General features: G+C 50.2%; 1 protein-coding gene across 1 annotated transcript in view; it reads right to left on the bottom strand.

Moving 5' to 3' along the window:
- The window catches only part of LOC138304024 (protein-glutamine gamma-glutamyltransferase E-like), a 331,092-nt gene that overhangs the window by 190,971 nt on the left and 117,496 nt on the right, over positions 1 to 22,625 (bottom strand). The window lies entirely within an intron of this gene.

The raw sequence follows: 22,625 nt of genomic DNA, 5'->3' as shown, positions 1-22,625 counted from the left end.
GTTGAATTCCATTTTTGTTTCTTTTTGCAGTTTTAAGAGACAGTGTAAACTATGTCATACCACTATATAAATACACATAGGACAATATATACAGAGGATGGGTGCTTTAGGGTCAACCTTCCTGTAAGTAGAACTAATAAATGAAACATTAACACTATGTTCAGAATGGGAAGTGATGGTATTAGGCCCACTTAAAATGTATACATAAGATCTAAATTCAAGTTATATACCCAAAGGCAAATACCTTGAGTCAAATACTTCACAGAAGGAACACTCTGTGCCATTGAAATAAACCATGCTAGCCATACATTTTGTGAATAGAGACAGTCTTGGCATTATCCATTGAAGAGCTTTGTAGGAGGCTGGCCTGGTTTGTAGTGGGTACCTTGGGTACTTACACCTTATTCCAGGTCCAGTTATCCCTTATTAGTGAAATGTAGTAGTGTTCTAGCAGCTTAGGCTGATAGAGATAGCTATAGCAGAGCAGCTTAGGCTGAACTAGGAGACATGCAAAGCTCCTGAAATACCACTTATAGTCACAGAGTACTTATACACAAGTGAAGACAATACTCAGTTTTACCAAAAATAAAGGTATTTATTTGGGTGACACAAGTCCAAAAATATGTTAGAGGCAATACTCCTTCTGGAAGTTAGTATTATACACAATATATATATATTAGACACCAAAATAAGGTAAGTAATTAGACATAGGATAGTGCAAACAATAGGAAATGCTATAGAATGCAATGGGAGAAAATAGGTCTAGGGGCAACACAAACCATATACTAAGAAAGTGGAATGCGAATCACAAATTCCCCCCTAGACAAGTGTAGTGTATGCAGAATCGCTGGGAGAGAATAAAGTAAAGGTAAGTAAATTACCCCACCTCAGAGCCCAGAAAAGCAAGAGTAAAGTACTGCAAGTTTCCTTAAGACACACTACAATTCGTGATTAGAGTTATTGCGAGAACCAACCAAGACTGCAAACAACAAATGGTGGATTCCTGGACCTGAAGACCTGCAAAGGAAAGAGACCAAGTCCAGAAGTCAAAAGAAGTTCCAGGAAGGACAGGAGCCCCTGCCAACCCAGACGAGGGTGCAAAAGAAGAGTCCCCTGTTGGACGAAGACTGCAGAAATGCACCCTAAGAGGATGCCAGCAGGTTCCTGCATGAAGCAAAGGATGTCCCACATTGTGAAGTTGGATGCAGGTGAGTTTTGGCACTGGATTCCTCCAACAAGCCTTGGTTCTGGCAAAGTCGCCTTTTGTGTCAAGTAGGTGCTATCTGGACCCAGGAGGGACCTGGAGGTCTCAACTCTCTGTGAGGAGGAAGAGGGGGCTCTCAGCAATTCAGAGAGCCCTCAGAACACCAGATAGCATCCACTGGAGTCCCAGAACACGGGGACAGAGGAGGTACAAAATGCAGTTGGTGCAGCACTACAAAGGAAGGTCCCACGCCGCCGGAGGTCAACTCAGGGAGCTGAGCGTCACAGGATAGAGTGCTAGGGACCTGGGCCAGGCTGTGCATGAAGGAATTCTGCAAATAGTGTACAGAGGCCTCAGGAGGTGAAGAAGACATGGTGCGCAGGGGTACTGTTGTTCTGGGGGAAGGCAAGGTCTTACATCCTCCAAATTGGGACAGCAGGACCTCGGGAAAGTCTGTGTTGATGGGGTCCACCCTCTGTGTTCCAAGGAGCACGCCCGTCAGCAGGAGAGGAGTCCAAGAGAACTGGTCGTTGACATAGAAGGTGCCTTGCGTGAGCAGGGGAGTGACTCTGTCACCCCACGGGAGATTTCTTCGGTCCTTCTGGTGCAGGGTGAAGACAGGGAGTCCTCAGAGCATGCACACCGTGGAAACTGTTGCAGTTGCTAGCTGGAGCTCAAGTTGCAGAGGAAAAGTATCCCTTGTGGATACTTTGGTGCTGTTACAGTGGTTCCTGGAGCAGGCTGCAGTTGATCCAAGGACAGAGGATGAAGTAGTAGTTGCAGAGAATTCCTGCTGGAAACTTGCAAGTAGAATCTGAAGAGAACCCAGAGGAGAGACCCTAAATAGCCTTGAGAGGGGGATTGGCTAACTTATCAGGTAAGGACCAATCAGGAAGGGTCTTTGACGTCACCTGCTGGCACTGGCCACTCAAAGTCCTCCAGAGTGCCCCCACACTTTGCAAAGCAAGATGACTGAAGTCTGGGACACACTGGAGGAGCTCTCAGCACCATCCCAGGGGTGGTGCTGGACAGGGGAGTGGTCAATCCCCTTTCCTTTGGCCAGTTTCGGGCCAGAGCAGGGACAAGGGGTCCCTGAACCAATGTCGACTGGCTTATGCAAGGAGGGCGCTATCTGTGCCCTTCAAAGCATTTCCAGAGGGTGGGGGAGGCTACCCCTCCACAGCCTGTTACACCTTTTTCCAAAGGGAGAGGATGTAACACCCTCCTCCCAAAGGAAATGGTTTGTTCTGCTGTTGGAAAATGGGTTATTGGTAAGGGCAGGTAGGTACCTACACCTAGCAACAAGCCACTGACCTCCACCTAGGTACAGTTAGGTCTCAGTAAATTAATCCCAGCTCAACCCTTGGTAGCTTGGCAACGAGCGTCAAGGCTTAACTTAGGAGACAGAGTGTAAAGCATTCAAATATCACAAAACAGTAATTAAATAAAACACAGGAAACAGTTTAAAAATCCAAAACCAATTTATAAAAATAGTTTATATTTTTATCTTTAAAATGACACAAAAACGAATAAAATCGGTTCAGGGGAACCGGAGATATGAATTTTAAAAGTATTATTATTTTCTAGCGCTTAGAAACAAAAAGCGCCAATCGGGTCATCTGGTTGCACCAGGACCGGGGCAAAGTCAAAGTTTCAGGCCGACCGCGATGGAGCCCTGCTCGGCTACAAGTCGCGGGAGGCCTCGGTTAAAAAGTTACCTTCTGACTTAGTCTCTTTTTTTGAAGTTTTTCTTCACCGGGACGAACCTGCCAGTTGAATCCGACCTCCTGGAGCCCTTGTCCGGATACGCGAAGTCGGTTTCCTCGGTGGTGATTTTTACCTTCGGACTTAGTCGTTTTTTCGAGATGAAAATCCTTCGACCGGGGTAAACCTGGATCTTGATCCGACGTCCGTGGAGCCCTTCTCGGATACGATGGCTGGGAGGTCCCGGTCAACTTTTTACCTTCGGACTTAGTCTCTTTTTCGGATGTTTTTCTTTACCGGGACGAACCACGAAGTCAGGCTGGGTCGCGGTTGAGGCAAGCCGGCTAGAATTTCCGCGGCGTGTCAGTCACTTTATGGAGCTTTTTTACAACATTTTTCAAATCTTCTCCAAACTTCTGGGGCTTCACCCAGATGTTCTTTTAAGGTTCTTTTGGGGTCCACAGCTCACCCCAAGGGTCCAGAAGTTCTGTGATGGTCCTTGGGGGGTGCGGACTTCAACTCCCAGAATGCACCTGGCGCAAACTCCTTTTTGGCCACTGGGCAGTGGTCAACTGGTCTCTTTTTTCAGGAGTTGGTGCAGGGGACTCTGGATAGCAATTTTTCACCTGTAGCAAACAGGGAGTCCCTCCTTGAACCAGTTGAAGCCAGGCAAAGTCCTTCTTGTGGTGAAGCCCAAGTGTGCAGCTGGTGCAGTCCTTCTGAGTGCAGGGTCCAGGTGCAGGCCAGGGGTCCAGCAGGGCAGTCCTTCTTCTCCTTAAGTTCTTTCTTCTTGAAATTTGGTGGGGATCTGAGGTGTGGGTGCAGGTCTGCCACTTTTATCCTTGCTCCTGGGTGAAAAGCAGGGGGGCCCTGGTTCTCCAATCAGATACAGGGTCGTCCCCCTATGATGACCACTTCCTGGAAAGTGTGGCAAAAATCCATCCCAGAAGGCAACAGTCTCTAAAAATCCAACATGGCTGAATCTGATTTTTGGAGGATAGATCTGGCTGAGCCCACCCACTGGTGTGGCTAAAAATCATAAACACACCCCTCTCCTGCCCTCTCCTAATCTAATCAAGGGGGCACCTAATTGTCTGGGGTTGCAGGATGTGGGGGTGTTGCTGGGTGCTCCAAATGTCCTTCTCTGCCTTTGAAGACCAGTTTGGCCGCCCTCCCCCTTCCTGCCTCACCATCTGCTGAGGGGAGATTTCTCTCCCCCAAGCACATTCCTTTGTGTGAAGTCAGGCCACTTCACACCTCATCAAGGTAGCCTGGCAGAAGCTGCTGCAGGCTGGCCAATCAGAGCACAGCAGCAAAAACAATGCAGAGCTGAAATTGGCAACTTTTTAGGTAAAGTCTAAACTTTTTACCTGAACAAGTTATATTAAATCCTACAACTGGAAGTTGTGGGATTTATTACAACAATTAATTTGATACCAAATTCTTGGTATGTAACATTTAAGGAGACTTTAAAATTTAAAATAAAGTCTGCCCATTCTAGCCTATGAAGGCCATTTACTTCAATGAGGGAAAAACGAATTTGGCTGTTTTTACCTCACCAGGGCTTATAAATCTATTTTTATAAAGTCCCTGCTTATAGTTACATGGCACCCAGCCCTAGGGGCACATAGGGCACACCTTAGGGGTGACTTATATGTAAAAACAAGGTAGTTTAAGACTTTGGAAGTACCTTTAATTCCAAAGTCGAATTTGCACATAACTTTAATTTAAAAGCAGCCAGCAAGGCAGGCTTGCTTTTAAAATGACACTGGGCACCTCAGCAGTGCACCTAGGTGTGCACCACCTATGCTGTGGTCCCTAAACCTACATGCCCTACCATATACTAGGGACTTATAGGTAGGTTAACTTAGCCAATTATAATTAGCCTAATTTGCATATCCATTTTACACAGAGCACTGTCCCTGGGACTGGTAAGCAGTACCCAGGGCACAGCCAAGAGTCAGTAACCACCAGTACCTATCCAAAAAGTGTGGGGGTGATCAGGCAAAAAAGGAGGACTTTCCTACACTGCCCCCCCCAGATGAAAGGTGATGGGTACTAACCTACACCCTGGTAGTCCTCATCAGCTAAGTGGAAAAACCTGGAAAGGCCATCTGCATTGGCATGGGCAGTCCCAGGTCTGTGCTCCACTGTGAAGTCCATGCCCTGTAGGGAAATGGACCACCTTAACAGTTTTGGGTTCTCCCCCCTCATCTGCATCAACCATCTGAGAGGTCTGTGGTCAGTTTGTACACGGAAGTGAGTGCCAAACAAGTAAGGCCTCAACTTCTTCAGGGACCAAACCACAGCAAAGGCCTCCCTCTCAATGGCACTCCATTTTTTCTCTCTGGGGAGTAGTCGCCTGCTGATGAAGGCAACTGGGTGATCATGGCCATCTTCATTAACTTGTGCTAACACTGCCCCAATCCCTTCCTCTGAAGCATCTGTTTGCACTACAAACTCCTTGCTATAGTCAGGGGCCAGTAACACTGGTGCTGAACACATAGCCTGTTTTAGGGTGTCAAAAGCTTTTTGACACTCTGGGGTCCAAATGACCTTCTTGGGCTGTTTCTTGGAGGTAAGCTCAGTCAGAGGGGCCACTATGGTCCCAAAATTCTGAACAAACCTCCTGTAATACCCAGTCAGGCCAAGAAAGGCACTGACCTGAGTCTGGGTTTTTGGAGCCTCCCAATCCAGGATAGTCTGGATCTTGGGCTGGAGAGGTTGTACATGGCTTCCACCAACAAGGTGGCCCAGGTACACAACAGAACTTTGCCCTATCTGGCACTTGCTTGCCTTGATAGTCAGGCCTGCTTGAAGCAGGGCCTGAAGCACTTCCTTCAGGTGGACCAGGTGGTCCTTCCAGGTGGAACTAAATACAACTATATCGTCCAGATAAGCTGCACTAAAAGATTCCAACCCAGATAGGACTCTATTCACCAACCGTTGGAAGGTGGCAGGAGCATTTTTCATGCCAAAGGGCATCACCTTGAACTGAAAGTGGCCCTCTGGTGTGGAAAATGCTGACCTCTCCTTAGCTCTTGGACTTAAGGCAATCTGCCAATATCCTGAGGTCAGATCAAATGTGCTCAGGAATTTGGCAGCCCCCAACCTGTCAATGAGCTCATCAGCTCTAGGTATGGGGTGAGCATCAGTCCTAGTGACTGCATTTAGACCTCTGTAGTCCACACAGAATCTCAATTCTTTCTTCCCACCTTGGGGATTAGCTTTGGGCACCAGTACCACTGGACTGGACCAAGGACTATCAGAGGGCTCAATTACCTTGAGGTACAACATCTTAGCCACTTCAGCTTTGATGTTGGCCTTGACCTGGTCAGACAGCCTGTACAGCTTGTTCTTGACAGGCAAGCTGTCACCAGTGTCAACATCATGGACACACCAATTGGTGAGTCCAGGGGTCAGGGAGAACAGACTAGCAAACTGTCCCAAGACTTGCTTACAGTCTTTTTGTTGCTGATCTGTTAATTTGGGAGAGAGTACCACTCCCTCCACTGACCCATCTTTTGCCTTTGAGGACAGGAGGTCTGGCAGAGGTTCACCCTCCTCCTCCTTCCCTTCATCAGTGACCATCAGCATGGTCATGTCTGCCCTGTCCTGGTGGGGTTTCATCCTGTTTACATGCAGGATCCTGTGAGGATTCCTGGGGGTGCCAAGGTCCACCAAGTAGGTGACCTCACCTTTTTTCTCCAGAATTGGATAGCGCCCAGTCCATTTGGCCTGCAGTGCCCTAGGAGCCATAGGCTCCAAAACCCACACCAGCTGTCCTGGGTGATACTCAGGCATGGTAGCCTTTTGATCATGCCAGAGCTTCATGAGCTCCTGGCTGGCCTCCAGGTTTCTGCTTGCCTTCTTCATATACTCAGCCATGCGTGACCGCAGGCCCAGTACATAATCTAGCACATTCTCCTTGGATTCTTTGAGAGGCTTTTCCCAAGACTCTCTCACCAAGCACAATGGGCCTCTTACAGGGTGCCCAAACAGTAACTCAAAGGGGCTGAATCCAACCCCCTTCTGTGGCACCTCTCTGTAGGCAAACAGCAGGCATGGGAGGAGGACATCCCATCTCCTCCTGAGTTTGTCAGACAAACCCATGATCATGCCCTTCAGGGTCTTATTGAATCTTTCCACCAGACCATTGGTCTGTGGATGGTAGGGTGTGCTGAACTTATAAGTAACACCACACTCATCCCACATGGCTTTCAGATAGGCTGACATAAAGTTTGTGTCACTATCTGAGACCACCTCCTTTGGGAATCCCACTCTGGTGAAAACACCAAGTAGGGCCCTAGCCACTGTGGGAGCAGTGACTGTCCGGAGGGGTATTGCCTCAGGGTACCTGGTGGCATGGTCCACTACCACCACAATGTACCTGTTACCTGAAGCAGTTGGTGGGTCTAGGGGACCAACAATGTCAATCCCCACCCTCTCAAAGGGAGTCCCAACCACTGGCAGTAGTACCAAGGGAGCCTTTGGCTTGCCCCCTGTCTTGCCACTGGCTTGACAGGTGACACAGGAGCTGCAAAACTCCCTGACTTTTTCTGACATTTGGGGCCAATAAAAATGGTTGACCAGCCTGTTCCAGGTCTTGGTCTGTCCCAAATGACCAGCTAAGGGGATGTCATGGCTTAAGGTAAGGAGGAATTCTCTATACTTTTGGGGGACCACTACTCTCCTAGTAGCCCCTTCTTTGAGGGCCCTTGCCTCAGTGTAGAGAACTCCATCCTCCCAGTAAACCTTGTGGGTACCACTGGTATCCCCTTGTTCTTGCCTGGCAGCAGTCTGCCTCTGGCCCTCAAGAGTGGGACACTCTCTTTGTCCCTGGCACAAATCTTCTCTGGTGGGCCCACCTGCCCCTTGCAGTTCTGCCAAGTCAGGCAGAGTTTGCAGGGAAAGTGTCCCTCCCTCAGAGTTCAGATCCTCCCCCTCAGGGTTGGATTCTTCCTGACCCTCTGTACTTGTTGGGGCTGGCAAGCCAGACCCAGTGCCCTTTCTCTTCTTCTTGGAGGCTTGGCCCATTGTTCCAGGGTCCAAGTGTCCAGCATTTCCCTGTTGTGCTGCCTGTGACCTGGTCACAGCACACACCCATTCAGGGAGGTCCAGCATCTGTGCATGGACCCTTCTCTCCACTTCTGACCACTCAGATGCTTCAAGATCATTTCCCAGCAGACACTCTACTGGGAGGGCAGGAGCTACAGCTACTTTTTTAGGGCCAGTCACACCTCCCCATTCCAGACTCACCATAGCCATGGGATGGAGTTTGGTTCTGCTATCTGCATATGTCACCTGGTGGAAGACACCAGGTAAGACCTGCTCTGGAGAAACCAGCTTATCTGTGACCATTGTCACACTGGCTCCTGTATCTCTCAGAGCTTCCACTTCAGTCCCATTGACTTTAGGCCTCTGCCTATACCTCTCCATGATGGGAGGTAAGGTGGCCATAGTTGCAATGTCCACCCCACCCACGGATACTAAGGTGACCTCAGTGTACCCTGATTCCACCCCTGGGCCAACTTCCACCCCCAACCCTACACTAGCAATCCCCTGGGATTGCCCACCAGTGGGGGGCTTCTTGGAGCAGATAGCATCTCCTCTTTTATGTCCTGGTTGATGACAATCAAAACACTTGCCGGCCTTAGCAAGCTCCTGAAACCTTCCTGCTTTAGCAGGATCATAATTCTTTCCCTGATACCCTTTCCCTTTAAAAGTGAATTGGCTCGGGGCTCCCCCTCCCTGAGAAGTTTTTGGGGACTCTTGTGAGGACTCTTTGGGTTTTTTGTCATCTTTTCCCTGGTTCTTCCCCTGAGAAGAACCATGTCCTCCCTTTTTCTGATCACCCCCTGGGGGCTTCTGGTTAACCCTAGTTCTTAACCAGTCATCGGCTGCCTCCCCCAGCTCTCTGGGGTTGGTCAACCTAGAGTCTACTAGATACTGGCGGAGCCTCTCTTGGACACAATTAGTTAGAAGGTGCTCCCTCATAATCAAATTGTACAGCCCCTCAAAGGTACTTACCCTGTTGCCCTGTATCCAGCCCTCCAGTGCCTTTACTGAAATGTCCACAAAGTCCACCCAGGACTGGGTGCTTGTCTTTTGGGTGTCCCTAAACTTGAGCCTATACTGCTCTGGGGTCAGACCAAACTTTTTACTCAAGCAACTCTTCATACTGGGGTATGAGTCTGCATCCTCCCCACTCATGGTTAGGAGCCTATCCCTCCCAGAGTTGGGAACTAACTCCCAAAGAAGTGAACCCCAGTACTGAGCCTTGACTTTCCTCATCTGGAGGGCCCTCTCAAAGGCCCCCAGCCACTTATCTATGTCATCCCCCTCTACATAGGCAGGAACCACCCCTTTGGGTAATCTGGGGGCAAAACCCCCACCCAGGGACACCTCAGCTTCTTTCTCGCTGCCACCATCTTTTTTTTCTTTGCTTGCCCACTTTTTCTTTTCTAGGGCAAGCTTATCTGCTTCCAAAGCTATGTAGGCTAGCTGGGCTTCCAGCTCTCTTTCTCTGATGGATGGGTTCTCTCCTCCTGAAAGGACCCCCTTCCTACCACTAGCTTTGGGTCTGCCCCTAGTGACTGTATCTATTGAGGACCGTTCTTCCTCATCCTCACTTGGGCTCTGATGCCTTCCCTCCCCTGAGAGGTTAGAGTTAGCATCCTCCCCTTTTTCTTCCTCCTCTGGAGCTTCCTCTGTCTCTACCTCTTGGGCCTCAGCCCATGCTGTCAGGGATTTAATCAGGATTTGCTTCCTGAGATCAGTGGTTGCAGGCAACCTTCTCTCAATACACAACCCCCTAAGCTGGACTACTGTCAGTGTGGGAAGGCTATCCAGATCAAGCTCCATGGTTCCCTAGTTTTGTGTCACAAAAACTTTTTGCAAAAATTGGAAACAAGAATTTAGAAAAATTAAAAAAATTCAATAATTGAAATTAATCCAAATTAATAAAAAAAAATTAAAAATTAAAAATTCAAAAGTAATTTAAAAAAAAAAAAAAAAAATTTGCACTAAGACAATTTAAAGGATTTTTAATTTGTTTTACTTAAAACTGTAACGTGATACTGAACACAAGTACAGGATCCCACCGCTGCCACCAAAAATGTTGGAAAATGGGTTATTGGTAAGGGCAGGTAGGTACCTACACCTAGCAACAAGCCACTGACCTCCACCTAGGTACAGTTAGGTCTCAGTAAATTAATCCCAGCTCAACCCTTGGTAGCTTGGCAACGAGCGTCAAGGCTTAACTTAGGAGACAGAGTGTAAAGCATTCAAATATCACAAAACAGTAATTAAATAAAACACAGGAAACAGTTTAAAAATCCAAAACCAATTTATAAAAATAGTTTATATTTTTATCTTTAAAATGACACAAAAACGAATAAAATCGGTTCAGGGGAACCGGAGATATGAATTTTTAAAGTATTATTATTTTCTAGCGCTTAGAAACAAAAAGCGCCAATCGGGTCATCTGGTTGCACCAGGACCGGGGCAAAGTCAAAGTTTCAGGCCGACCGCGATGGAGCCCTGCTCGGCTACAAGTCGCGGGAGGCCTCGGTTAAAAAGTTACCTTCTGACTTAGTCTCTTTTTTTGAAGTTTTTCTTCACCGGGACGAACCTGCCAGTTGAATCCGACCTCCTGGAGCCCTTGTCCGGATACGCGAAGTCGGTTTCCTCGGTGGTGATTTTTACCTTCGGACTTAGTCGTTTTTTCGAGATGAAAATCCTTCGACCGGGGTAAACCTGGATCTTGATCCGACGTCCGTGGAGCCCTTCTCGGATACGATGGCTGGGAGGTCCCGGTCAACTTTTTTCCTTCGGACTTAGTCTCTTTTTCGGATGTTTTTCTTTACCGGGAAGAACCACGAAGTCAGGCCGGGTCGCGGTTGAGGCAAGCCGGCTAGAATTTCCGCGGCAGGTCAGTCACTTTATGGAGCTTTTTTACAAAATTTTTCAAATCTTCTCCAAACTTCTGGGGCTTCACCCAGATGTTCTTTTAAGGTTCTTTTGGGGTCCACAGCTCACCCCAAGGGTCCAGAAGTTCTGTGATGGTCCTTGGGGGGTGCGGACTTCAACTCCCAGAATGCACCTGGCGCAAACTCCTTTTTGGCCATTGGGCAGTGGTCAACTGGTCTCTTTTTTCAGGAGTTGGTGCAGGGGACTCTGGATAGCAATTTTTCACCTGTAGCAAATAGGGAGTCCCTCCTTGAACCAGTTGAAGCCAGGCAAAGTCCTTCTTGTGGTGAAGCCCAAGTGTGCAGCTGGTGCAGTCCTTCTGAGTGCAGGGTCCAGGTGCAGGCCAGGGGTCCAGCAGGGCAGTCCTTCTTCTCCTTAAGTTCTTTCTTCTTGAAATTTGGTGGGGATCTGAGGTGTGGGTGCAGGTCTGCCACTTTTATCCTTGCTCCTGGGTGAAAAGCAGGGGGGCCCTGGTTCTCCAATCAGATACAGGGTCGTCCCCCTATGATGACCACTTCCTGGGAAGTGTGGCAAAAATCCATCCCAGAAGGCAACAGTCTCTAAAAATCCAACATGGCTGAATCTGATTTTTGGAGGATAGATCTGGCTGAGCCCACCCACTGGTGTGGCTAAAAATCATAAACACACCCCTCTCCTGCCCTCTCCTAATCTAATCAAGGGGGCACCTAATTGTCTGGGGTTGCAGGATGTGGGGGTGTTGCTGGGTGCTCCAAATGTCCTTCTCTGCCTTTGAAGACCAGTTTGGCCGCCCTCCCCCTTCCTGCCTCACCATCTGCTGAGGGGAGATTTCTCTCCCCCAAGCACATTCCTTTGTGTGAAGTCAGGCCACTTCACACCTCATCAAGGTAGCCTGGCAGAAGCTGCTGCAGGCTGGCCAATCAGAGCACAGCAGCAAAAACAATGCAGAGCTGAAATTGGCAACTTTTTAGGTAAAGTCTAAACTTTTTACCTGAACAAGTTATATTAAATCCCACAACTGGAAGTTGTGGGATTTATTACAACAATTAATTTGATACCAAATTCTTGGTATGTAACATTTAAGGAGACTTTAAAATTTAAAATAAAGTCTGCCCATTCTAGCCTATGAAGGCCATTTACTTCAATGAGGGAAAAACGAATTTGGCTGTTTTTACCTCACCAGGGCTTATAAATCTATTTTTATAAAGTCCCTGCTTATAGTTACATGGCACCCAGCCCTAGGGGCACATAGGGCACACCTTAGGGGTGACTTATATGTAAAAATAAGGTAGTTTAAGACTTTGGAAGTACCTTTAATTCCAAAGTCGAATTTGCACATAACTTTAATTTAAAAGCAGCCAGCAAGGCAGGCTTGCTTTTAAAATGACACTGGGCACCTCAGCAGTGCACCTAGGTGTGCACCACCTATGCTGTGGTCCCTAAACCTACATGCCCTACCATATACTAGGGACTTACAGGTAGGTTAACTTAGCCAATTATAATTAGCCTAATTTGCATATCCATTTTACACAGAGCACTGTCCCTGGGACTGGTAAGCAGTACCCAGGGCACAGCCAAGAGTCAGTAACCACCAGTACCTATCCAAAAAGTGTGGGGGTGATCAGGCAAAAAAGGAGGACTTTCCTACATCTGCCTTCCTGGGACTGAGCTGCTTAGACCCGAGGTGGGCAGAACCCTGTCTGTCAGGTGGCAGCAGCTGTAGCTGCAGTGCAAGCCTCAGGGAGTTGGTTTGGTAGTACTGGGGGTCCATAGTGGAGCCCCCAGGAGGCATGGAATTGGCTACCCAATACCAGATTTGGAATGGGGGGACAATGCAATGATCTTAGACACCTTACATGGCCATATTCTGAGTTACCATTGTGTAGCTACATATAGATATTGACCTATATGTAGTACACATGTGTAATGGCATCCACGCAGTCACAAAGTCCCAGGAAATGGCCCTGAACTATGAGGGGGCACTTTTGCTAGTGCAAGGATGCTCTCATTACAACCCTGGCGGTCGGTGTTAAAGCGGCGGTAATACCGCCAACAGGCCGGTGGTAAACAAAATGGGATCGCGACCACGGTGGAAACCGCCAAAACATGCAGCCACTTTAACACTCCGACCGCCACGCCGATAGCAACAAACACTGTGGCAGAAACCGCCAACAGCCAGGCGGCAGTCAATGTACTGCCCACCCCATTAAAACCCGCCATCCACCAGCTTTTCCGGGGCGGTACCACTGCCATCAAAAGCACGGTGGAAACAGTACACAGAAGGGAAACCACTCACCTCTCGACACTGAACAAAGAACCAGATCACCACGGAGCCCGAGCTGCAGGTCCTCCCCATGCTGGTCTACCTCTTCATCTACCAGGAGCACCAACGGCGGCGGCAATGACCACGGTGAGTACTGCACCTAGGAGACAGGGGGGAAGAGAGTGACACATGCACGCAACACCCCCACCCTCACCCACAACACCACACACACAAACAAATGCATCAACATTACATTTACACTCCGTAAACCCCTGGAAGAATGCAACGACAAAAGGAATAGAGTCAAAATAGTGATATATTAGAAATAGTCAGATATACGTAAGAATTTCCAAAACAGTATTTACAAAAATAAACAATATGTACATAAGGCAGTACATTGTCCACTCAAAATGTCCGTGGGCCACTGGGTCAAAACTCATAGGCCGAGCCCACACTTGACTCTTGCTTCAATATGGAGAGAACACTGCAGGGGCATCAGGTCGAAAACACACAGGCACCTCAGGGGGAGGGTGAAGGGGGGTGCACCTCAGCCGGAAGATGGTAAAACTCCACTGCTCCTGGAGGGGGCTACATGCCCACAGCGATGTCCTGGGGAGTGCAAGACCACAGTCTCTTAAGTGGGTGGTTTGCCCACTCCTTGGTCCTGTGGAGTGCAAAGCCACAGTCTCTCAAGTGGGTGGTTTTCCCACTGCTTGGTCCTGTGGAGTGCAAAGCCACAGTCTCTCAAGTGGGTGGTTTGCCCACTCCTTGGTCCTGGGGAGTGCAAACCACAGTCTCTCTAGTGGGTAGTTTGCCCACTGCTTGGTCCTGGGGAGTGCAAAGCCACAGTCTCTCAAGTGGATGCCTCCTTCCACTGGTTCTGAGGGGGCCTTGTGTCCAGTGTGCTTCATCCTGCCAAGGATTGGGTCAGTGGATGCATATCTCCACTGGTTCTGGAGGGGCCTTTGTGCCCAGTGTGCTTCATCCTGCCAAGGGTTGGGTGAGTGGATTCATATCTCCACTGGTTCTAGAGGGAGCTTTGTGCCCAGTGTGCTTCATCCTGCCTAGGATAGAGTGAGTGGATGCCTTCTTCCACTGGTTCTGGAGGGGGCCTTGTGCCCAGTGTGCTTCATCCTGCCAAGGATAGGGTGAGTGGATGCATATCTCCACTGGTTTTGGAGGGGGCTTGGTGCCCAGTGAAACAACACTTGGGGTGTGGCAGTTCACAGTCCCTCACCTGGGTGTCTGAAGCACGAGATTTGCAGGGACCAGGTTGCATGATACTCCATGGAGGCAGGGCTAGACTCCATCCGGCGATGGAGATGGCTGCATACTGGTGGTAGTGCCGGGGCTGGTGAGGGTGCTGCCAGTGGTGGAGGGAGGCTCCAGCCCTTCTCCTGCAGCCTCGGACAGCTCCCAACTGGGGCTGCTGCCAGTGGTGCTACTGTCAGCAGTGCAGGTGGCAGTGCTTGCGGCGGGGCCTGCGTCGGTGCTAGCGGTGGTGGAGGTGCTAGCGGTGGTGGAGGTGCTGGTGCTGCCAGTGGTGGAGGGAAGCTCCAGCCTTTCTCCTGCAGCCTCAGACGGCTGCCCACTGGGGCTGCTGCTGCTGGCAGTAGTGGTGCTTGCAGTGGTGCAGATGGTAGTGCAGGTGGTGGTGCAGATGGCGGGGCTTGCGGCAGTGCTAGGGCGGGGCTGCTGGCAGTGCTGGCCACGGTGCAGGTGGCAGTGCTGGCAGTTGTGCTGGTAAACACCAGGCCTTCTCCTGCAGCCTCGGATGGCTGAAGTGCTTTGGCTGGTGTTTTCTGCCCCTTCCTCACCTTAGCAGATGGTGGTGTGACATTGAGTCTGGCAGCTTGAGTCTTTGAGGTGGCCTTACTGGGTGGTTGTCGCTCCTTTCCCTTGCTGGATCATGTCCCCCTCTTCACCTTGCCAGGTGGCGGAATGGTTTTGACCTTGGCAGGGGTTGGTGGCACACTGGCTGGGCTGACGGGTGCCCCCTTTGAGCCTTTGATAGCTGCAGGAAACACAGCAGATGACGATAAGGTGGCTGAGGTGCTTGGCTGGGTTCTGGCCACCCTGGCCCGAGGGGAAGGACGGGAAGCGGGGAGGGGTACAGAAGAGGTAAAAGTTGGCCAGGAAAAGCTTCTTAGGGACACTGGAGCAGGAAGAGGGAGAGGGTTTGGGAGTGGAAGAAGAGGGAGTGGTTGTATGAGGTGTCTGGCTGCTGAGTTTGGATGCAGATGCATGGGATGGATGCTGTTGTGAGGTGGATGGCTGTTAGGTGTGTGGGTGCTTGCATTTGTGTACTTTGGGAGGAGGGCTCACAGACACTCTGGGAGAGGACACAGGGGACGTGTGCATGGATGGAGGGGTGGTGACTGCCAGTGAGGAGTGTGTTGTGATGGGTGTGCTGGTGATGGAGGTAGTGGATGAGGATGTAGTGCATGCAGGTGTGATTGGAGACACTACTGGGAAGGAGGTGGACGAAGAGGTGGAGGGGGAGACAGTGGAGGCAGTGGATGTTGGTGTGTCTGCATGGGGATGGTGCTTGTGTGAGTGCCTGTGAGATAGAGTGTGGTGCTTGTGTTTGCCTGAGCCACTTTTGTGTGGTGATTTGGGTGAATGCTGGTCTGAAGGTGTGCTTGGGATAGGCTGAGGGGATTGGGCCTGGGTAGAGGAAGTTGGAGGAGGGAGGCTAGAGACAGGGACAATGGCTGCCATCAGTGCTGAGGCCAGAGCCTGAAATGCTCTCTGTTGGGCTGACACGCCAGAGTGAATGCCCTCCAGGTATGCATTTGTTTGTTGCAAATGCCCTGCTACACCCTGGATGGCATTCAGAATGGTTGACTGCCCAACAGTAAGGGATCTCAGGAGGTCAATAACCTCCTCACTCAGGGCAGCAGCGCTGACTGGGGCAGGGCCTGAGTTGCCTGGGGCTAAGGAGATGCCCACCCTCCTGGGTGAGCGGGCACGGGAAACAAGCTGAGTGGTTGCTGGGAGTGCATTGCTGGTAGGGGGGGTGGCAGCTGCACCTGTTGTTGGGGTGGGCACAGAGGTGTGCACCACCACCAGGGAGCTTCCATCGGAGGAGGAGTCGCTGTCTGTGGTGTCCCCTCCTGTCTCCATCGTGGTGCTCCCCTCGCCCTCCATCCCACTGGTGCCCTCACCATCGGTGGATTCAGCCTTCAGGTCCATGTGGGATGCAGCTCCCTCCGTCGCCGGTGCCTCTGCTCCTCTGCCAGAGGAGGCTAGTGTACACAAGGACAGGGTGACAAAACGAAAAGGGGGGGAGTTACAGAGGATTCGCTTGGTCAGTGCCAGCAACTACACTACTGTTGTCGTACACAACTCACAGGAAGCAGCCCTATGCACTAGGCCATGCACTACCAGACCAGTTACTAAGATAGTCACCAGCCCATGGGGTTCAATGCCTAACGCCATTAGCTGCACACCTGAAACCCAAAGGACCATGCCCAGTAGTAGTTGCCCACTAACACTATTGGGGGTGGAGTGCTTCAGAGCCTGCCCAACAAGGGACCTATCCTGCCATGTTCACCCTGGCCTAGGGGCACCCACAGCCCACATCCCCCACCCCGGTAAACATTAACACGCGCACAGTCATGAATCTGAATCCGTACTTACCCCCTTGTGGGTGCTGTGATGCCTTCAAGCACCCATCCAACTCCGGATAGGCCTTCGCCAGCATGAGGAACATCAGGGGGGTCAGGGTACGATGGGCACTCATTCCTCGTTAGGAGGCCAGACCCAGCTAAGCCTCCACCGTTTGTGGCAGTGGGTGCTCCGCCTGTCAAGGATCCCCAGGGTCCGCATCTCCTTGGCGATGGCATGCCAAATACCCTTTTTCTGATGGGCGCTGACCTGCATGGAAAAGACAGCAGAAAAGGGAATTAGTTAACCGTCCAGACCGTCACACTCATGGCCCACCAGATCCCTCACCTCCCCCATACACTGACCACCATACAGGCAGCACCCTGGCCAGGACACCTCAGCCCCCCACATGTGCTTACACACACAGCAATCCATACATTCATGGCCCAGTCATCATGCTCACAGTGCACTCACCTGTTTGTCTGGAGGACTGTAGAGTAACGTGTACTGGGGTAGGACCCCATCCACCAGTTTCTCCAACTCCTCCGCTGTGAAGGCAGGGGCCCTTTCCCCAGACACATGAGGCATTGTTGCTTCCAGGTACAGGTCACAGCAGCACTTGCAGTGTAGGTCCTCTTCTATTGAAGGTAAGGTGACAAGTGAGTGCACAGATAGAAAATGTCAGTCACGTCTACAGCGGTGCGTACCATCACCGCCGGCGTACATCACCATTGGCTCCTGGAAGCCTAGGGCCCAATGATAACCAATGCGAATTTGAGTGCCAGTCGTCGACCACCTACCGCAACGGTGCACAACGCCAGTGGAATTACCTCATTTTCACTCGTCCCTCCTCACAGGTCAGGCAGCTGCTATTTCAGGGGGGCACAGGCCATGGTACCTAACTGCGTCACAGCAGACATTGGCACAGCAACTGACTCTCAGATCCTCATACAGGTTCTGTAAAGTAAAAGATGTATCATTATTTCAATTGATTGTGAATATGACCCTCTGCTCACCGTTTTCCACCATAGGCTTCTGCCGCTGAGGATGAATATGAGATGGCGACATCCTCCGGTGTACAGACCCCTGGTGGACCTTGCGACTATGGAGGACAGACACATTATCCTAACCTACAGACTTGATAGGGCCACAATCCAAGAACTGTGTGCCCAATTGGAGCCTGACCTGATTTCAGCTAACCGCCACCCCACAGGTATCCCCCCTCTAGTGCAGGTCCTGTCAATGCTCCTTTTCCTGGCAAGTGGTTCCTTCCAAACAGTGGCCATGGCATCAGGGATGTCTCAGCCAATGTTCTCCAATGTGTTGAACAGAGTGTTGTCAGCCCTGCTGAAACACATGTGCAGCTACATTGTATTCCAACAGATGGAGGAATTTGGCCACAGTGAAAGCTGACTTTTTATGCCCTGTGACATATCCCCAACATCATTGGTGCCATTAATAGTACACATGTAGCATTTGTCCCCCCACGGAGAAATGAACAAGTGTTCAGGAATAGAAAAAGCTATCACTCAATGAACGTGCAGATGGTGTGTTTGGCGGACCAGTACATCTCCCATGTGAATGCCAAATTTTCTGGCTCTGTGCATGATGCCTTTATTTTAGAGGAATAGCAGCATCCCATATGTGATGGGCCAACTCCAGAGGCACCGGGTGTGGCTAATAGGTGAGCCCAAGGTCCCCATCCAGTATAAGTTGGTGTCTGGGTATGGGGTTGTCCCTTAGGGTTAGTGTGTGTCTAACAGGTATCTCTCGATATTTGCAGGTGCCTCTGGTTACCCCAACCTCTCATGGCTACTGACCCCAGTGAGGAATGCCAGGACAAGAGTAGAGGAACGTTACAATGAGGCACATGGGCGTACATGGAGGATTATAGAAAGAACCTTCGGCCTCCTGAAGGCCATGTTCTGGTGCCTCCATCTGACAGGTGGATCCCTGTACTACTCACCCAAGAAGGTGTGCCAGATCATCGTTGCATGCTGCATGTTGCACAACCTGGCCTTGAGATGCCAGGTGCCTTTTCTGCAGGAGGATGAGCCTGGAGATGGTGTTGTAGCAGTGGTGTAGCCTGTGGACAGTGAGGAAGAGGAGGCAGAGGAAGAAGATGTGGACAACAGTAGTAATAGAATTCAGCAGTACTTGCGGTGACACACAGGTAAGACACTGTAACTTCACTTTACATTTCAGTTTTCTGTTGGACATTATACATGGCAGCCTGATTTCCCTATGTCTATGGCCACTTACTGTACCCTTTGGCATCTTTATTTGCATATCTCTGTGGCCCACTCTGGCTCCTGGTATGTTAACTGCTGCCCACTAAAGGCCATTCCATTGTATAAATGACTGCATATATGACTTGCAATGTTTTCAGAATGCTGTACTAATACATAATTCAATCATTTGACAGACTCAAGATTTGTATTTGTTCCAAGGGTGTTCATTGAAGTGTTCATACGTAGAGGGGGCTGTGCAATGGGCTGGGTTGATGGTGGAGGAATGTCCAGTTAGAGTCCAGTCTTTTTGTATCACAGGTGCATTGTCCAATGGGGCACAGGAAGGGGACTAATGGCACTTCAAGGTGGACAGGGTGACAGAGTGGAACAGAAGGGTGACAATCAGGAGAGTCTTATTTCCTGGCGGGGGTCTTGGCAATGTTCTCTGTCTTCTGCCTGGATCCCAGGGACCGGTTGCAGGGTGGTTCTCCTTCTGCAAGGGGTGGGGTGCTGGTGGTCTGTTGATCATGTGGCGGGCCTCCTGTCCACTAGCGTTGGCGGGGTGGAAGGCTGTTCCTCTGTGTGGCTACTGTCAGGGGCCCATTGTTGTGCCACTGCCTCCCTCATGGTCTTACCCATGTCTGCCAGCACCCCTGCAATGGTGACCCGGATGGTGAATATTTTTGTTAGGTCATCCCCGATCCCCAGGTACTGTCCCTCCTGCAGTCGCTGGGTCTCCTGCTGCTTGGCCAGTATCTGGCCCATCGTCTCCTGGGAATGGTGGTATGCTCCCAGGATGTTGGAGAGTGCCTTGTGGAGAGTGGGTTCCCTGGGCCTGTCCTCCCCCTGTCGCACAGCAGTCCTCCCAGCTTCCCTGTTGTACTGTGCCTCTGTCCCCTGAACCGTGTGCCCACTGCCACTGACCCTAGGTCCCTAATCGTCCTATGTTTGTGGGGTTGCCTGGGTCCCTGTAGTGGTGGACACACTGCTGATTGACGTGTCCTGGGGACAGTGGCATGGGCCCGCTGGGTGGGTACTGTGGTGGTGTTCCCTCAGGGGGGAGGCTCTGTGGTGGGTTGGGACTGCGGCAGGGTAACTGACTGTCCAGAGGTCCCTGATGGGCCAGGTTGGTCATCCTGATCCAGGCGGCAGAGCTGCTGTCATCACTGTGGGCCTCCTCTGGGGGGGACTGGATATTGGTGGCAACTCCTCTCCTGTGACGTTGAGTAGGAGTCCTGTGGGGATGAAAATGCAGTGTTATTGTATCTGCGTGTGCCATCTTGTGAATGGGTTTGTTTCCCTGTATGGTTGGGATAGCCCTGGCAGCTTAGGCTTGTGTGCGTGGTGATTTTGTGGGCTAGGTGATTCTCTCTAATGGGCATGCTGTGGTGATGGGTGTCCGTGCAGGTCTGTGATGGGGGTACATGGATTGCTGTTACATGCAGGGCTTGGTTTTGGGATGGGTGGGTTGTGATAGTGGGGTATATGTGAGATGGTGGAGTGATGGGGGTGAGTGTAGGGGTAGGAGTTTGAGATGGCATGCAGGCAGGGCGGGGGATGTAGTAGTAAAGATTTGACTTACCAGAGTCCAGTCCTCCTGCTACTCATCAGGATGCATGATTGCCAAGACTTGCTCCTCCCATGTTGTTAGTTGTAGTGGAGGAGGTGGGGGTCCACCGCTAGTCCTCTGTACAGCTACCTAGTGTCTTGCAACCACGGAACGCACCTCCCTCCGTAGGTCGTCCCACCTTTTCCTGATGTCATCCCTTGTTCTTGGATGCTGTCCCACAGCATTGACCCTGTCCATGATCCTCTGCCATAGCTCCATCTTCCTTGCAATGGACGTCTGCTGCACCTGTGATCCGAATGGCTGTGGTTCTTTCCTCCACCATGACCCTTAGCTCCTCCTCTGAAAACCTGGGGTGTCTTTGGGTGCCATGGATGTGGTGTGCGTGATATGTGTGAGGATGTTTGGGGTGATGTGTGGGGTGATGTGTTGTGGTGTGAGGTGCGTGGCTGGTGTATGGGTGCTGGTGTTCTGTGTCTCAGACTGAGTGGGTGCTCCTGGCTTGTCTCTCTCTGTTTGCAATATTTTTTTCATAGAAAGGGTTGTGGGTAATGTGGGTGTGTGTTTTATATTGGATTGGGTGTGTGGGTGTGGTGTGTGTATGTGTGTCAGGTGTGTGTAGTTTGAATTGTCCAATGTGGTGTAGTTTTGTATGTGTGTGTGTATTTGGAGCGCGGCGGTCTGTACCGCCAATGGTTTGCAGAGGTAAAAAGACCACTGCAGTAATTCATGGGTCCTGATACTGTGGGTGTATTCCTGTTGGCGTAATGGTGTGGGTTTTGGTACCGTCAATTTTGACCCTGACCTGTGGTCTGGCGGACTTGTGTGGGTGTCTGTATTGTGGTGGATTTCTCAGTGTGGGTTATAATACCCGTAGCGAAATACCACCGATGTCATGGGATGTTGGTGGCCGTCAGCACGGCGGTAGGTGGCGTTTACCACCAGGGTTGTAATGAGGGCCTTAGTACCTTTGCACCTAACCATCAGCAAGTGAAGGTTAAACATATAGGTGACTTATAAGTTACATAAGTGCAGTGGAAATGGCTGTGAAATAATGTGTGCACTTTTTCGCGCAGGCTGCAGTGGCAGGTCTGTGAAAGGGTTTGACTGAGCTTCTTATGGGTGGCAAAAGAAATGCTGCAGCCCATAAGGATCTCCTGGAACCCCAATGCCCTGGGGACCTAGTTACCATATACTAGGGACTTATAAGGGGGGCCCAGTGTGCCAATTGAAATTGGTAAATGAAGTCACTAGCATATAGTGACACATTTAAAAGCAGAGAGAGCATAAGTACTGAGCTTCTGGTTAGCAGAGCATCAGTGACATAGTTAAGCACTACTGACAACACACACATTAGGCCACACACTATGAGCACTGGGTTTCTGGCTAGCAGGATCCCAGTGCGACAGGGAAAACACACTGACATATAGGTGTTTATCTATGAGCACTGGGGTCCTGGCTAGCAGGATCTCAGTGACACAGTAAAAACACACTGACACACACTCACAAACAGGCCAAAAGTGTGGGTAACCATACTAGAAAGAGGCTACTTTCTCACAAGCTTCTCCTGCGACAGTGAAGGATGCACCTTTACTTCCACAAACACAGCATATTTAAACAGACCCATTTCCAAGTCACCATGCAAAAAGGTAAGGTGATGAAAGCCTAATACAGTAAAGAAAACCAGACAGACTACCTCCCTGAAGTTGTGCACCTAAAGGGAGCAACAATCCATTAAATATACATGAGGGTTTACATGTATTTGGGAAATAAGATTAAATCCTTGTTATACAGATGGACAGTATCTTGTACAGTTATCTCTATTTCCAAATTGGCAGCCCATCCGTGGTGAACCTAGCTGTCCATTACAGGTTCTCCAGCATGCATTTTGATATGTATCCTCACTGCACCAGAAAGTTAAATTGCCTGAGTTATGTAATACATCAGCAAGAAGTTTCTCAGTGGGCTGGGAAAACAGTGACAGGCCTTCTTCATTGTGATGAATCTAGAATATTTTGATTCATATGCAGAGTTCTCAATCTTCAGAAGATTGCTCTTCAAAATACATTTGGCATCTATCATGGCAGCTAACCAAGA

The sequence above is a fragment of the Pleurodeles waltl genome, chromosome 7, assembly GCF_031143425.1.
Source record: "Pleurodeles waltl isolate 20211129_DDA chromosome 7, aPleWal1.hap1.20221129, whole genome shotgun sequence".
NCBI lineage: Eukaryota > Metazoa > Chordata > Amphibia > Caudata > Salamandridae > Pleurodeles > Pleurodeles waltl.
The sequence above is the reverse complement of the archived record's forward strand: the minus strand, read 5'-3'. Positions and strand labels throughout refer to the sequence as shown.